The 16408-nt window shown below is 38.0% G+C and overlaps 1 long non-coding RNA gene across 2 annotated transcripts in view; it reads right to left on the bottom strand.

The window, feature by feature from the left end:
- LOC140896331 (uncharacterized) overlaps nt 1-16408 on the bottom strand; it is a 497972-nt gene that overhangs the window by 86471 nt on the left and 395093 nt on the right. For both annotated transcript variants that reach the window (XR_012154520.1, XR_012154521.1), the window contains exon 4: nt 13968-14100. This is a non-coding gene — a long non-coding RNA (uncharacterized lncRNA). The remainder of the gene's footprint in view (nt 1-13967; nt 14101-16408) is intronic.

Here is a 16408-nt window from a genome sequence, read left to right as displayed (position 1 = left end):
TGCTTTTTGGATAATTAGCTTGGAACATTATGCATGAAATTGCAACAGGGATAAGCCATAAGGCAGCACTTTCTATTTCTGTCTATGCTCTCCTGACAGTTCAGTTCAGTTCAGCTTAGATTTCACCAGCACACTTAAAAGTCAGAACCTTCAACCATTCACCATTATGGTAGAAATTAGCAATGAGCAAAACTTATATATTAGGGACGTTTGGATGCTTATCTGAACTATCCACACCTGTTGGTTCTGTAGAATTGGGCAGTAGACCTCACAAAGACAGGATTCCTCCTGGTATTTTGACACTCCTGCTTCAAGCTGGAAACTGTACTAGAGAGTGCAAGGGCAGTTTGAAAATGGAAAACAACAAGCAATTGGAATCAACCAAACCTTAAAATGACCATAAAAGGTTTGCTTGGAGTGTGGCGTAAAAGTTCAGGACAGTTTTTCCCTGGTAGGCATCCGGGCAAATTAAGTCAGATAAAAATATATTCTAAAATGTTTACCTCAGACTGAAACCAAGCCTGTAAAAAGAGCTCACACTCTGGAAAGTGTCCATTGACTTCAGGGCAAGCTTTAGCCTATGTTTGGACTGAATGATCTTTTCTCAAATCATGCATCTCTCTTGGCTTGGCTGACCCTGGAAATGGTATGAGAGGGGTATTCTGTGGATATTTCACATCCATTAAATAACAAGAAGTACTGGGGGAGCAGGGAAGAGAGAGAGAGAACAAGAAAGAACGAGAGAGACTGTTGTGCTTTTCCTGCAAACTTGCCATTTGCCATGTGGAGGAAGGAGACAGACAGAGAGAGAGGAGGTGTTGATTCCTCGTGTGCGTGGTTGCATTGCTGACATTTAGCAACAGTAGGTCTGACTTGGATTGTTGAAAACAGGCCAGGCAGCCTCAGAAGAAAGTTTGCAATATCTGAAAAATATTTTTAAGAGGAGGAGAGTCACAGAGTACAAATATCATTAAGGGCAATGCAGCATTAGCTATTTAAATGGTCAGTCGGTACAGACAACATAAACCATGGGACATCCCTCCATGCTTTCTAAGGGATAACTTCATTTGGGGGGTGGAGGGGATCATGCTTTTATTCATAGTTAATTTTTGTTACTATTCTCCAGTGTACAGACAAGATCTTCAGCTGGTGTAAATCGTGTGATGTGAAGTCAGCCCTGTTGACTTCAATGGAGCTGTACTGATTTACAACAGCTAAGGATCTAGTCTTAGAATTTTATTAGATTTTTAAGAAAAATCACAAATGTCCAAGGATTAGAAATAATTTGTTTACAAGAATTACACTGATACAAATCTATTTCAGAATCACCCCTGATCTATACAAAGCACTATAACACAGCTACAGAGATTATGATGGCAGGTCATAATAGTACATGCAGGCAATTACAAAACACATGCTTGAGACAGCACCAAAACCAACCCTGTCATTTAAGTTTCCATATTACATTTTGATAAGATTCATTCTCATGTAGACAAGTACTCTGAAAAGCAAATCACAATGGCCTGATCTCACAAAAGTCCCCTCAATCCAGGTATATGCAACCTAAAATGCTACCACGTCTTATGCAACCCAATAAGTCACAGTAAATGAAATTTTGATTGTTCTTGAGGATCAATCTTGCTTACTACACTGAGTTTTCCAGAACATATAAAATAGCCTAGACAGTTTTTCAGCAAAAATCAGTCTATCTTCTCATTATTTCAGAGGAAAGGTTTGTTATGATCATTAGTTTTGGTGTAGGTTACATTACTTTCACTTTTCCTGGTTTAAGGTGCGTGGGGTTATTCTGATACCTCTCTCTTTTATACTAGCTTCTGATTCAATGTTGTGCGCATTGCTGTGTTTGTTGTTCTCCGTGGGCAGCACCCTGATATTTTGGGAAACATGCTTTAGAAATAACAAAGCAGATCAGTAATAATGAACTGAAAAGGAAATTAAACTGTTGATTTAAGGCATAATGTCCTTGTCTGAATGCATGCTACTAGAAAGGAATTAAGTAGTTGGGAAAAAAAGTTTGCCAAATTGGCTTACCAGGGAAACAGACACATACTAGTGATCCTGGCCATCAATATAGAAATGTGTGGTCCTATCGAATAAAAAAAAATGCCTTTGAATAATTTCTTACACAGACAGACACTTATGGACACTGATGACAGACAGCTCCATTGTCCACTCTCATTTTCTGCTCAGTTGCTTTTTTCCAAAATGCCAAATTGGGAGATCCTTCCTGCTGAATAGAGGCCATAGTCATTAGAAATCTACATTAATTTCTTTCCACAGTGGCACAACTCTTCCAACAGGGAGCATGAAGCAGAATAAACCTGATCAGCAAAGGAGAATATCATTATGGGTTCCAGTAAGATAGAATCAAATGGAAGGATGTTGACAGAAGAAGGGAAAGCAATAAAATAAAATATTTACACAAAAATCCATGTAGGAGCACAGAAATCTTGTTTACAGTCTCATACACTTCCAAGTGGAAACAAAGAGGTGTTGAACGATAAATGGTATTCTAAATACTACACACATTGTTCTTGGCAGGAAGAAATGAAGAGAGAAAGGAAAATAAATAATAATAATAAAAAAAAAGATGCTCAGATCAACAAATAAAAAGCCAGATTTTTGCCACGTTTATTGGCATTTGTTTTTCTTTTAAAAATTTACAATTACTCCTTCATCATAAGAACTTCACTTCTAAATCCATTAAAATACTCCCATCCAAATTATATTGTAACTGTTTGTTGTGTTTACGCCTATTTTTATATAAACTAAAGATGATTATTTAGTTCTTTAAATAAAACATGCAAAACTCCAAAAAACTACAGAGATAGTTTGTGCATTTGAATTGAACAACTATTGGGAAAAAAAAGTTATTTTTATCACATTGCCTCTTAATACAGCCTCTGGATTAAATACTAATTAATTTGCCACCAAAGTTTGCTGTTAATCAGTTGCATGTCAGCATACATTCCAACTGTCATTTAAATTATAAAATACAGTGGGATTATCTCCACTCTTGCAAATTACCTCTTTATAAAAGTCAAAGTAAACATGATATGCACACTGGAGGTATCATTAGCCTCCCGTTTACTCTCTATGTAGTCTTTTGGATTATAGTTTGTCTTCTTAGCTATAGATAAAGCATTCAGATGATCTCAAGAAACAAAGGGTTGTGGCTTTTAAGTAAACCTTCCGAGACACAAACTCTGATGACCAAGTTCACAAACATTTATCTCATTAGATTTATGTCTGACTGATCATGCTTCACGAATATGGAGTTGCTCTTTCTGTAAGTGCACTGCTGATGATTCCATCACTGAGCACCTCAGTCTTGATTCACGCCCAGAAGAAGATGGGGGAAGAAATGATCAGAAAGACGGGGCAATCCATTTGGGAAACGTCTGAGGACAAGTCAGTTTCCTAGCTTTATATAATATTATATGAAACATTTCTGTCAACCAGGGGGAACAACTGAACTTGAAGAAAGATGGATCAAGTAGGAAGAATACAGAAAAAGAAATCATTGATATATCTTTTATAACAACAGCACATGCTTCCTCTAACACATAACCAATACGGCCCCCATTCTGTTGTATTACTGCACCTTGTAATTTCTGACACCCACTCTTTTTCTGCTTATGTGAGAGGTGCACTACCAAAAATCTATTTCCGTTATATAAAAAATAACTAAATTAGGTCTGGGATTACAGAAATCTGCAGCTCAGAAGGTAGGGAAGGTTGAAGACAATAACTGTTTCCTTTAAATAAATAGGTCTGTTTGTTAATCGGACAGGATTCAGCTGCTGGGATGAGAAGAGAGAAGAATAGTTTTTAGGCTCTCCGTTATAATAGGCTCTCACTTTTTATAGGCATTACAGTTGCAGTAAGAAAGACTCATGAGAGAGCCTATCTCAATGAATTAGAAATGGGCAAACTGGTTCTTTACACACAGAAAAGCAACCAAGTGAGATATAATGTGCAGGATACACATCATCATATAGGACAGCCGACTGCCATTAGTGTTGTAAAGCTCAGACTATCCTGCCAGACTTAGGTGGAGAAGGTCTTCAGAGCAATATTCTAAATTGGTCATGACAGATGAGAAAGAAAACTATGATTTTAACTTGCGATGGAAAGCTCCCAAAGGCCTCAAGCCCTAACTAAAGTTTGGGGGAGAAATGGAGGAAAAGTCTACCGAGGTGTAGAAGTTTACTGAGGTTTAGAACACTGAAGCCTTGCCTAATTCTACTCTTCTGGCACAATAAAGAAGAAAGCATTGGCTGTATATTTGTTGTAAAGAACACTTTTGAACTCTAAGGGCCACATCTTCAAATGAGCCTCCACTTGAACTCTAGGCATAAATTTATGTGATTAACTGCAGTCACAAAGGGTAGAATGTAGTAAATATTGTCTGAGCTGCCGTATCTGAAAATAAGACATCCATATTATTTTGTTTGTGCCTGCAGTTTATGGTATATGCAAAAGCTCATGAAAGCTTATGCTCAAATAAATTTCTTAGTCTCTAAGGTGCCACAAGTACTCCTTTTCTTTTTGCGGATACAGACTAACACAGCTGCTACTCTGAAACCTGCATCCAGATGGAACAGCACCATAGCCACTAGGAGGAAAGCATGACATATGTAGTGGCTGCTCCCTGTCTCCACCTAACCACCATGCTGAGCTCTAGACCCGTAGCCCCCCTCAGCCATATGGTATTTGCCCACTTGGGCTCCCCTGTTCCCTCTCTATTTTTTTTCCTTTCATCCTCACTGCACAGCAAAGAGAAGCAATTGTCCCTACAGAAGGTTGGGAGAATGAGATAGTTACCAAGGAAACAGGCTTAATTTGACAGATTTGGAAACCCTCCCCCAGAAAACATTTGAAAACTAGATGCAATCTGGTAGCATTTAAAGAACAAAATTAATGCATCTCTCTCTCCACCCCTTCATCTGTATTTCATTTAATCTATTTATTTACTGTTAGCTGTTCTAATTTTTCGGCGTTAGTTACGTTGATTGGGGGTAGGGAAAGTAAGAAATAAACCTGACATCCAGCATTAACCTATTGCCAAAAAAAGCAAATGTTATCCTGGTATATCTCATAAGCCTAGATAAATGATCGTTCTTCTCTATTCAGTCTCAGGAAAGGTTACATTGTACCCTTGCATGTGTGCACAGAGCATCTATTTAAATCCATGGGAGTCTCCATGCAACCAAAGTTTGAATTTTCTCCTAAGACTGCAACTTAGTCTGAGGTTCTGCAGTCCAGTAATGTCCTTGATTGCCTGGAGAAGTGCTATAAAAATGATTAAAGATACTGGGCTAGATCCTCTGATGCTGTACATCTATGGTAGCTCCATTGACTTACACCAAGCCAGTGTGAAGCTAAGTGAATTTACACCAGCTGAGGATGTAGGCCATTGTATGTGAGGAACTAGGTAGCAGTGCAAAGATGCAGCAGATAGGAGATCTGGCAAAGGGTTGTAAATATGGAAACAACACAAGGAAGGAATTGCTCAGGATAGTCAGGTGTGGAAAGCCCGAGAGTAATTGGACTGCAGCTAGAAAAAAAAAGTCCACACTAGGAACCAGGGACACATTTTAAAGAGAGAGCTCATTCAGGCACAGGAATCATGCCCCCAGGGAAAGAACCATAACACAACATCACTGGATACATTCCAAAGAAAGTTAAAACTTGTGTCCAAAATTTGCCTTCAGATGAATGCCTGGGGTTCAAACTGATTGCAGTTGGAGCTCCATGTGTGCATCCATGGGGACAATTTGCCCTTTTCAGATGGATGGCAGAAGGATTCCAGTGCTTCACTTTTGTAGAAAGGTAGACTAGATCAGTGCTTCTCAAGCTATCTGATGTGGGGGACTGGCAATTTTTTTTTTCAAATGTGCGCGTAGCCAGCAGCCGATGGCTTGCGGACCAGCACCGGTCCGCGGACCACCACTTTGAGTAGCACTGGTCGATGACTCAAGCACTTCCTTGTAATACTAGAATCTATGCATTTTTATCATCTATATACCTAGGTATGTAGAAGGGTCATTGCTGCACATGAAGAACCAGCACTTTCCACAGTTTAATAATTTTTCCCATATAATCAAAAGCGTTTATTTTTAAAGCTTTGAGGATAAAACAAGGATAGATGTTGGGTGGTTAGGGTCAGAGATAAAAACTTCCATGCAAAATTTATGAACAGTCTCTCTGAAATCGTTTCAATGCCACTACTATACATTTCAGATGTCAGAAGAGGAACTTCAATTACAATAACTTGGGAAGTTAAAAGCTTCATAAAAACAAGAAATGTGACATACTTGCAATACAAATTAAATGTGGATGTATTTATTTATTTTATTTATTTATTTATTTTTGCAGCTATAAGTGTGTCTCAAATAAATGTGTGTGTGTAACCTTCTGATTTCTATGGTAACGCTTTAGAAAGGTGATAAATAAAAGGGTGTTATATAATGGGAGCAATTATCCCTATCAGACATAATTAGTGACAAAGTATTGGCTTTAGCTTTCTATATTCAGTTCAGCCTTAAAAGTACTATCTTTATTGACTGCTTCTCACTTCTACATATACCCAGTGGGGAAAATCAAGCTACAAATCAAGGTGGTCTCTCATCCTTTTTCCTCTAAAAGCAATAATTCAAATGGATGCAGTTCCAATTAGAAGGCAACTACCTGAAAAGACATAAAGCCTATTTGATTTAAATTGGATTGAGTAATGTATACATTTTTTTAAGTGTCTGATGCTCCTCATACTACTTTTAAAGATGTTCTGGTTTTCATACTTTTCTGATATGATTCATAAAGCTAGTGAAGGTCTTTTCAGCATTCCTGTCAAATTTATCTATTTTATTTATCTACAATTGAAAAATAAGCTATTGTTTTTCAATAATAAAACAAATGCAGAATTTATTTTCTAGTACTTCTCCAAAAAGGAGCTTAATTTTAAAGTCTAACTGCAAGCATTTCATCTATTGCCTCTGCTAATAGGAAAAGAATGTTAAAATGGCCAACTCTCACATCTGTGAAACAGATGTGAAAACAAAGGCAGAATCACCTGGGGACAGGGACACCTTCCTATCAAGCGCAATGTCTGGTGAAGCAGACTCAGGGTTGGCCCAATTAGCAGGTCACACCTCTGGCCACACACAAGGCCCCATCCCTAAATGTCAGGGCAAGAGTAGACAAACACTAATTTGCTCATGCCTTTCAGAGGGAGCAGAGGCCAGAGACTGGCTCTGGGTGACTGCTCCTCCACCATGAGGGCTTTTAGTTGTGGTGTGCTACAGGGCAAAGTCCTGTCAATCTTTGTAAAGCTAGCAGAAGAGTTTGTAATGCATTTGTTGGACAATGTCCTCAATACGCTAATGACACTCAGCTACGTCTCCTTTTCACTAGACCCAGACAGAGCCACCTCCATCATTCAGATCCATGTTTAAGACCTTTACTTTTTTGTGAGGCCCTGGACTGTGGTGTCCTTATACATATCTCATGTGGTTGTCAGTAGGTCTGTGGCCATTATACTGTAGATGTACACAGCAAGGGATATGGGTGACCTACTCAGATGAGCCATACGCTGTCTGAGATAGTTGTGCTTAGTGATGTAACCCCTCTTGGTTCAGGTCACCAAGAGATGGCTCCTTGCCAGGGCGACAAAGCTGACGTCTAAGTGTCTACTAACCACTTACCTGGTGGGGTAGTGGTTCTAACCATTACCAAGTCCTGGATCCTCCTCTACAGGTATGACTGCTCAATAGAGATGAGTAGGAGAACTCATTGGGTGGAGCATAAACTTGGCAGGGGACAAGGAGGACATACTCTCTCCTATTCTCTGTGCCTGCAGCCTGCACTCAGCCTCATAATGCAGTAGCTGCTGGCTAGCTGAGAACTGGAAGGACTAGAGAGAGCTAAGGGAAAGAAGCTATAAGATGGTGACAAAGCCCGATGCTCATAGACATACCATAGACGGCACCAAGTTTGGGTGTTATGATTTCCAGTGGGGTGTTCGTGCAGTTAATGCAGCCAATCATAAATCACACAGATCTGCCTTTTTATGGAAAAGTTCCTTCCCTCTATTTTCACCCCTCTTTCCCCCATAAACGGAAAGTAGAGGCAGTATTTTCTCCAAATATAGAGCCTGATCCTACAATCCTTATTCAGGTGAATATCCCCATTAAAGTAAAGGGTCTTCTTACCTGAGTAAGGGCTGCTGGATAGGGGTCATAGCTTTTGAAAATGTTTTACGTGAGATATCAGTAAGCAGTTTTACGGGGTATGTCAAAAGTTGGGACCTGTTAAATATCTGGGATGGAAGCTCCATTTTATGTCATGCTAACGAGCTTTCCTCTCCCCTTAATTAGCTATGTTTTCTGGCAACAGGATTGGTGAAGGCTGAAATCTGAGCTATGATTTGCTACCTCATCCGTAAATTCTCTTGCTTTTTCCTAAGTCAGACTGTTAATACTATTTATAGCAATGTCATTGTCTGGAGTTGATATACAGCAATCTAACACTGTGTCATGTAGCTTGATATATTTTTTAATGAAAATTGAACAGCTAGTCTCTTCCCATGCCAAGCTTCAGTACTGTTAATTAGCCACATATTGCTCCTGAAACTTAATTGTTTTAAAACAATGAGGTTAATTCAGATTGGTTCACAGGTAGAACTTGCCATCTGTGCAGCTGCTTAAGGAGACAGACATTGACCTTCAAACATCTGCACCTGCCTCAGTTCTCTAACTGACATGCGTGTATAGATAACTGGGAAAAATCTTCCTTTGCAGAACACAACTAACTAGACAAAGCATACTAACACACCTCGCTTTAATACATATCTGCTTTGTGAACACTGAGAAGGGGTCACACCATAATGGGCACACTAGGAAGAATTCTGGTTGACTTGGACTTTACTCTGGCGGCCTCCAAGGGCTCATGGGCAGCACACATGGTAGCTGAAGTGGTACAGCACCCTTTGGAAGATGCTCCCTTGAGCTCGACCACTTTCACCAGCTGCTGGGTTAGGGAGTGAGAATTCCCTTACTCAGGTGTTCTCTTCCCATGTCTCCCAGCTGTGTCTTCCATCTCTTAGTAAAAGGGCACCTCTGTGGCCTATCATGTATTATTTCTATGGGGGGACAGGGGTTCTCCATACAGCTTAGAGTTGTTTCTTCCTAAACTGGGAGGAGTTTCACTCCAAACTCTGCCCACTCTGACTCTGGATCCCATGGGTTTGTGGATCTGTGGAGTGCGCATACAGAATCACAATGGCCAGCAATGACAACCTGGCACAATCAGAGCCCACTTGCAATGAGAGCTTTATCTGGAGCAGGCAATTTTAATGCAAAATCAAATACTTTGGCTCAAATTACAGCAAGCCAAGTTTAATTCTGATTATGACTCAAGAAACTCCCTTTCCAGACCAAGACAGCAGTTTATTTTTTTCACAAGTAGAAGTTTACAAAACCTGCTTACCAGAACTGAAGGTTCACTGTGAGAATCCCCAGAGAAAATAAAAGACATAGGCAACCATTATGACATCCACAATGGCCTTGTTGTAAAAACACCTGAGAGGTTGAATCTGTATATATTTGCTCAGAAACTCAGATCTCAATAGGGTTTGAAGTTAAATGGCAACTTTTTTAATACTTAGAATAAATTTCATATCTCTGGTAATAGTAAACTTGGTAACGTTTCTTTTTCTTCTCCAGGAAAGGTGTAGCGAGTGGCACATTATGGTGAGTCATCAGATGGTACTATTGCAGATAGCCTTCTAAGTTCTGCTTAATGGGCTGTATAACTACTTAGATCTTAGAGAAATGTTTATGGTCAGTTATGGTGCAGGACTTTGTTTTTTGTTTGTTTTTTTAACAGAAACTCAGCATAAGTCTGTTTTCTCAGCCTGAATCTATATGATTGAATTCATTCCGAGGAGCAAAGCTGCTAACTACAGGTTTTCGCCATACAAAAAACCAAATACAATTATGGTGTCAAAACACTGAAAACATATTTTCACCTGGGCTTGCAATCAGATTGTTAGAGGAGCAAACACTCAGATTTGAGTTGGGTGGGAAAAGTAACATTTCCCATTTGTATGAATTGATTCTGAATTCTGTGAAGAATGAAGCCCAAATGAAACTTAGATCAAATCTGAATGAGTTAAACGGGTCTCAGTTACTAACGATAATTTGTTTGTGCAAATTTTAAGACCATGGTAATCTTTTTTGTGTTGACAACCAGTACTGGAAGCTGAGGGAGAATTTCAGATCAGAATTAAAGGGCACTAGGTGAATGCAAAGTTGGAAAGATTGAAGCGTTCACTTCAGCCAAGAATCCAGGAGTCTGCATGTTTATCCAAATCCAGTTACAACTCCGGAATTCTTGGATACATGAAATTCATGGAGCCATCTAATGAGAATTCTCTCTCAAAACTCCTGTTTGCAACAATAACTTTTCTTCTTATCCTTTGGCATTTCACTTCCCTGGCTGAAAGTAGGAAGTATGAGGTTCACAACAATAAAAAAGACAGCTGTCTACATTTTTCAATAGCTTGTAATAGGTTTTGTTCAAGTTTTGGCTAGTTTGTATTGGTTCTTCTTTATATGTGCCCATTCCCCCACTGTCTGTGCAGTTTTAATTCATAGTTGCAAGGGATTTGTGTGTCTAATTTCCCACACTGGGTGCTGAAAATTTACCAAAAAGCTATGAGAAAATAATGAAAAAAGCATGTATAACTGAAAATGGTCTTAATCATTGGAATGCTGGAATCCACATGGCATGGAGGACTTGAAAGAGTTCTTGGGTTTGAAAAGTTGAAATTGAAAGGCACTGTCACTTTCTTTAAATACCTTCTTTTGAATAAAACATCCATTCCTGGTGCCAGAAGCAAACTTCTAAACATGTTCAAGATGACATGATAGATAACAAGAAGGCTCTTCTCAAGATGTTTCTAATTTCATCTTTCTGGTTCAAGAATGCTAAATTGCCAGCATGATGTATGGGGTAATAATAATGTATATTTGAACTAAAGATTAATATTTTTCTTAGGACAGCTGAGTACCAACAACTGAGTAAATCCTAAAAACTAATTAGTAACTCCTGGGAAAAGGTAAAGTCTAAAAACATGCATCTGAGTACAAATCAATTGCATTTGATCAAAGTGCAAACATTTAGACAAAACTTAACTTTAAACACAAGTTCCATTGTCTTCAGTGAGTCTCTTTGCGTGTTTAAGCATGTGCATACGTGATTACATGATTAGGGCTTGAGAGTATATTTAATATTCTTTTCACATTGACTAGCTGTTAAAGACTTTATTTGATTGGCATCCAACAGTAAGAAACTATCTTTCTCAAACCTAATGACAACTACATGCAGTCTAATATCAAGAACAATATAGGTTCAGTAAATACACTAATAGCCAAAATCCTTTGCCCTGCCCACTCATTGGTATAAAGCTAGAGCTACATAGCCCAGTCATGCTGTATGACCACAGACCCTTGGACCCTTGAGGTGGGAGTGGGGGGACAGCATGGCACTGAACCTATTTGTGGAGCCATCTAATGAGAATTCTCTCTCAAAACTCCTGTTTGCAACAATAACTTTTCTTCTCATTGCTTCCCACACTTCTCATTGCTGCTGACTGAAAAACAGGAGAAAAAATTGGAACACACTATCACTGCCAACCATCCAAGCACTGGTTATTAACAAAAAGATCTGTGATATTTAAACACTGTTGGTTACATTTCAGTTATCGGGGGAACCATTATTGAAATTGCAGACATGGTTTTAAAATATGTTCCATTGGGCTCCTGCACTGTCTCACCAAGACATTTCTTTACAGTACAATGATTTCTTTCAGCAGTAGTCTCAGAAATATCAACTGTAATTAAAAAATTTATTAAGCCAAATCGATTTCACAAGTTCCCTAGTGAACATTTAGACTGTGGGGCTAAGCAAAATGGGTGCAGTTTTCCTTCAGATTTCATAATAGCCTTGTATGGAAAGTACAGAGAGTGCAGAAGTGTCTGAATGAGTGAAGAGATGAACAATACTGTAAGCTCACCACTGTGCTAGATTGTCCCTCTAGCTTCATTTATTTTAAAATGTACTAAGTGAAGCATTTGGTTGTGTAGCATCTCTAATTTTCTGAACCTGCTCTCAAGTTTACAGCATCCTGAATGGACTGTGAAGAATGCCTACCAACTTTGTAAGAATCCACTGCCACCATTACTGTAAAAAAAAGAAAATCTAGATCAGAAATTATGCACTATGGTATTTCAACTTGTATGGTGCGTCTCTTAGTCCCACAGAAATAAACTCTTTATTGTTGTTTGTAGTGTGCAATTTTAGAATGAAATGCAAAGAATTTCAGTTTTGCCCTCTGGCACATGTACATAGATTAAAAAGTTATAAGCTGTTTTTCGTGACCAAAATGATTAGCCTTTGTATATCACCAGCTAACGAAATGTAACCAGCCCAAATGTTCAATTTTGGCCCAAAGAAAGTATCATTAAGTTTCATATAAACATTGTTCTTCATTATGTTGTCAGAATTTCCTTGAAAGGAATTTTATCATACTATGATTTGAACTAGCTAGCAGGATAATATTAAAGCGATAAACTATATGAAAGTATGCATTATGGCAGGCTTGAGAGCTACATTGGACATCCTGAAAAGTTATTATCATGTTCTCAATTTAGGACCACAATACCTAACTGCAACTCATAATGTTAACTGTTCTGCTGTTTAGTCATTTTTACTGCTCATTGGAAAAAATAAAGCTGTATGCTATCATTTCAAATGTTCTTGGATGGCAGTTTGTTACAAAGAAGGAGACAAAAATATGTAACTTTTATATATACCTATTACTGTCATTTTTACAACCCAGAGACTTTAAAAGTTAAATTAAGACAATTGCTCAAAAGCAATTTCTAAATAAACACTACTGCAGAAAAATGAAGGACAAATGAAGAGCTTGCAGCTAGTAGATATGAGTCATACTCTCTTACAAGCTGATGGATATGTTTCATGATTTACTTCTTAACAAGATGATTTCTGCTGTTTGGAATTTTCTCAGGTTCATCAATGTAATTTTATGGCATTTCTACCATCTTGCTTTATTGTTATAATGTTTTGTTATTGGCATATTTTATTTTTCCACAAAGCATAAAAATATCAAATTTTACAAACCACAAGAGAGCATATATTATGCAACAGAACGATCAGAAAATTAAAAATGTATTTGCAACAAGCTGATATTTGTAGCCTGAAACACACCACTATGTTAGCAAGTGTTGATTGTGCTGGGAAAGGGTTAAATGGGTGGTTCTGACTCATTGCCTGGTGGCTCCTCAACCTATTCTGAAATAAGGGAGGTGAGAGTGAGTTATTAAAGAGAGAGGATGTAACCTGGGGTAGACTGTCGGAACCTTGAGAACGACTTAACCCAGGAAGAGGGTTTGAGTTGAACTCTGTTCTATTACTGATAATAATAATAAAACAAGGAAGGGTTTCTGAGTTTACACAGTGTGCAAAATTTGTTTTAGAGCAAGTTGGGAAAGGCATTTTATGAAAGCTAGCAGAAGTCAAAGATAATACACATTAATGGGGTGAAGAGGAGGTAGTTTAGGGTAGGATAGGATACACAAAAAAACGAGTTAAAAAGTTAAATGGGGCATAATCTAATGTATAGAATAGTAAACTTGTGTGTCTAAATGGTGGCCATGGTTAACCAATTTATTTTACCATAGACTGTCTGTTCAAAGATGTTTAAGGGAATTATGTAAAACTCATATAAAAAGGCATAAATTTCATTCTAATGTAACCATGCTTCCATCCTATTGGAACTATAAATGTTTACAAAAGCAGGAAAGAAAACTAGGAAAGGATATTTTATTCATGTGCACTACAGTCATGGTATGGTACAATACCTTCAGAAGCAAGGACCAACGATGTGTTGATTCTCTTAGCTGAAGTGGGAAAGGAACCTTTAAATGGCTCTTTGGAAAGGTTTTGCAGGATGAACGTAAACTGTCATCACATGAAGTTTTCCATTGTCCCATCCTGCATTTAAAAGAAAGATTCAGTGTAATTTTGCTGAAGTATCCTAGTATCCTTTGGTTAGGAATGATTTGCCAATGTTTGGCCAAATTTCATCTGCAACTAATAACAAGGACAGTAGATAACAGTCAACTTAAATATTTTAAATATTATTGTAAAATCTTTTTACACCTGATCAAAAATCAAATTTAACCTAAATGAACATCTACAAATTAAGATTAATAGTAAACCCAGTTATCAGTGTACCAAATTTTCTTTTTGTTATGCAGTAAGGAAATATGAGTATTCCTAACACATTTCTAGATTCAAGCTAGAGCTTCAGTAAACAGTAGAGCTAATCTGATATTATAATAATTTTTCAAACACTTATGTGCTAGATATGCCCAGATGTATACAATGATGCTCATTCAGATTAATGGGACTACTTTCAGAATAAATTACTATGCAACAGAGGAAGGGTAGAAGAATCGGCCTAAAGTATTTCGTTTGTGAAAGTGGAACCTTATCTTTTGAGACATATTACTCGAGGCATAGTTTACTATGTTTTCATGACACGTTGCTTAAAATATAATACATGCTAGAATGGTTAAATTGGGTGAATACAGCATTTGCAGAACAGATCAGGATTTGTATTGCCATTGAGAATTATAAAACATTTCACACCAAGAGAGAAAATATCTCAGAGCACACATCTGCTTGTCTCCTTTACACCTCTGAGAATGAGGCTGGTGAGGCAAGTAGTGATGGTAAATAACTGTAGTATTCTCACTCCCTTCTTCTGGCACATACAGCTGTTGTTAGGCTGCAAGAGAACTTGGAGTGACAAACAGCCTCCACATGAACCACACTCTATCTTCACATAGTAGAAAACGGACCTTGCATCTTGTGTCTTCAATTATATTTTATTGTCAGGTGCTTTTTACATCCTTGTTTCAGATAAAAAGAGAGTGGAATTGCCAAGTGTGTCAGAGAGCCCATTTCACAAACTGTTCTTAAAAAGAGACATCTCAACCATAAGCCAGTATGGGCAAACATGCTCTGATGAGGACAAACAGCTCTTCGATCTGTGTGCTCCCCATCACTCTCACTATACCTTTTTTTATTATAAAACAATATATTTTAACTACCAAGGTGTTCATACCCAAAGGTCCTTCAGCATCTAACAAAATGTAAGCTCAAGACAAAATATATGAACGTCAAGTTGGACCAATAAACAGATACCAGACCTACTGGGTATACCACCCCTTCAGCTGACCAGCCTCATAATGGCCAGTAACCATACCAGAAAATTATATCAGAAACAAGACAGCAAGATAGTCCTTAGGAAAAAACAGTCCAAAGTTTGGATTACCATATCCTCAAGACTGGACTTTGCGATGATCAAATGCTCCAACCCAGTCAAGCTTTAGCACTCTAATGGGATGTACATTAACAGGCAGACTGCTCCTACCTTATTTAAGATTTTAAATACTCAATGTAAAGAGCCAGATTCTCAAAGGACCTCAGCATCTAATAACATTTAAGGAGCTAAATAAGCAACCAAGTTTTTAAAAAGAGCTCAGGTCTCATTTTCACGTCTAAACAAAGCAGCCAGACTCTCACAAATGCTCAATGTGCTGCCCAGCAACTCCCATTCTCAATTAAATTTGAAAATCTGGCCACTTTATCTGAGGTACTTAAATAAGAGCTGAAATATTAAAAATCCAGTTCTCATTGTGAGTGCTTAGAACTCGCAAAAATCTCACTCAGTCTTTAGGTAGTTCCCTTCTCAAAATCAGAATCTTACTACCCATATATCATTCATTCCATTGCCTTACAGTATCTGTCATCTTTCTACCAGAAAAAAATTGCTCTATTAAACACCTGGTGAATGAGAAGAATTAACTTTTTCTTTTCTGTCTAAAAATAAATGCAGAGTACATTTTATTTTAAATCTTCAGCGGGGAGGCCTGTTTTTGTGAGCTGGGTGAGGCATGTGGTTATGTTGTGCAAAACAGCAACATGCTGCACGTAAACAATAAAGTGGTGCCTTTCCACTGTACATTTAAAATAGGAGCCACTAGCTTGCAGAAAGGGGACACACTTATTTTCCAACATATTTTTTTCCAGTCAAAATTTATTGAATGGTTAGAACGAGCAGAATGTTTCTAATGTACAAACTTTTATCTACTAACATTGATTCATAGATTCCAAGGTCAAAGAAACCATTGTGATCTGCTAATCAGACCTCTGTATAACACATGCCACAGAATCCAGCACAGTCCAAAGCGGAACATCATGAGGTCAGTCCAGGCCCAATAAACTCCACCAA

The sequence above is a fragment of the Lepidochelys kempii genome, chromosome 12 (assembly GCF_965140265.1).
Source record: "Lepidochelys kempii isolate rLepKem1 chromosome 12, rLepKem1.hap2, whole genome shotgun sequence".
NCBI lineage: Eukaryota > Metazoa > Chordata > Testudines > Cheloniidae > Lepidochelys > Lepidochelys kempii.
Note: the sequence above shows the minus strand (reverse complement) of the source record. Positions and strands in the feature narration are given on the sequence as shown.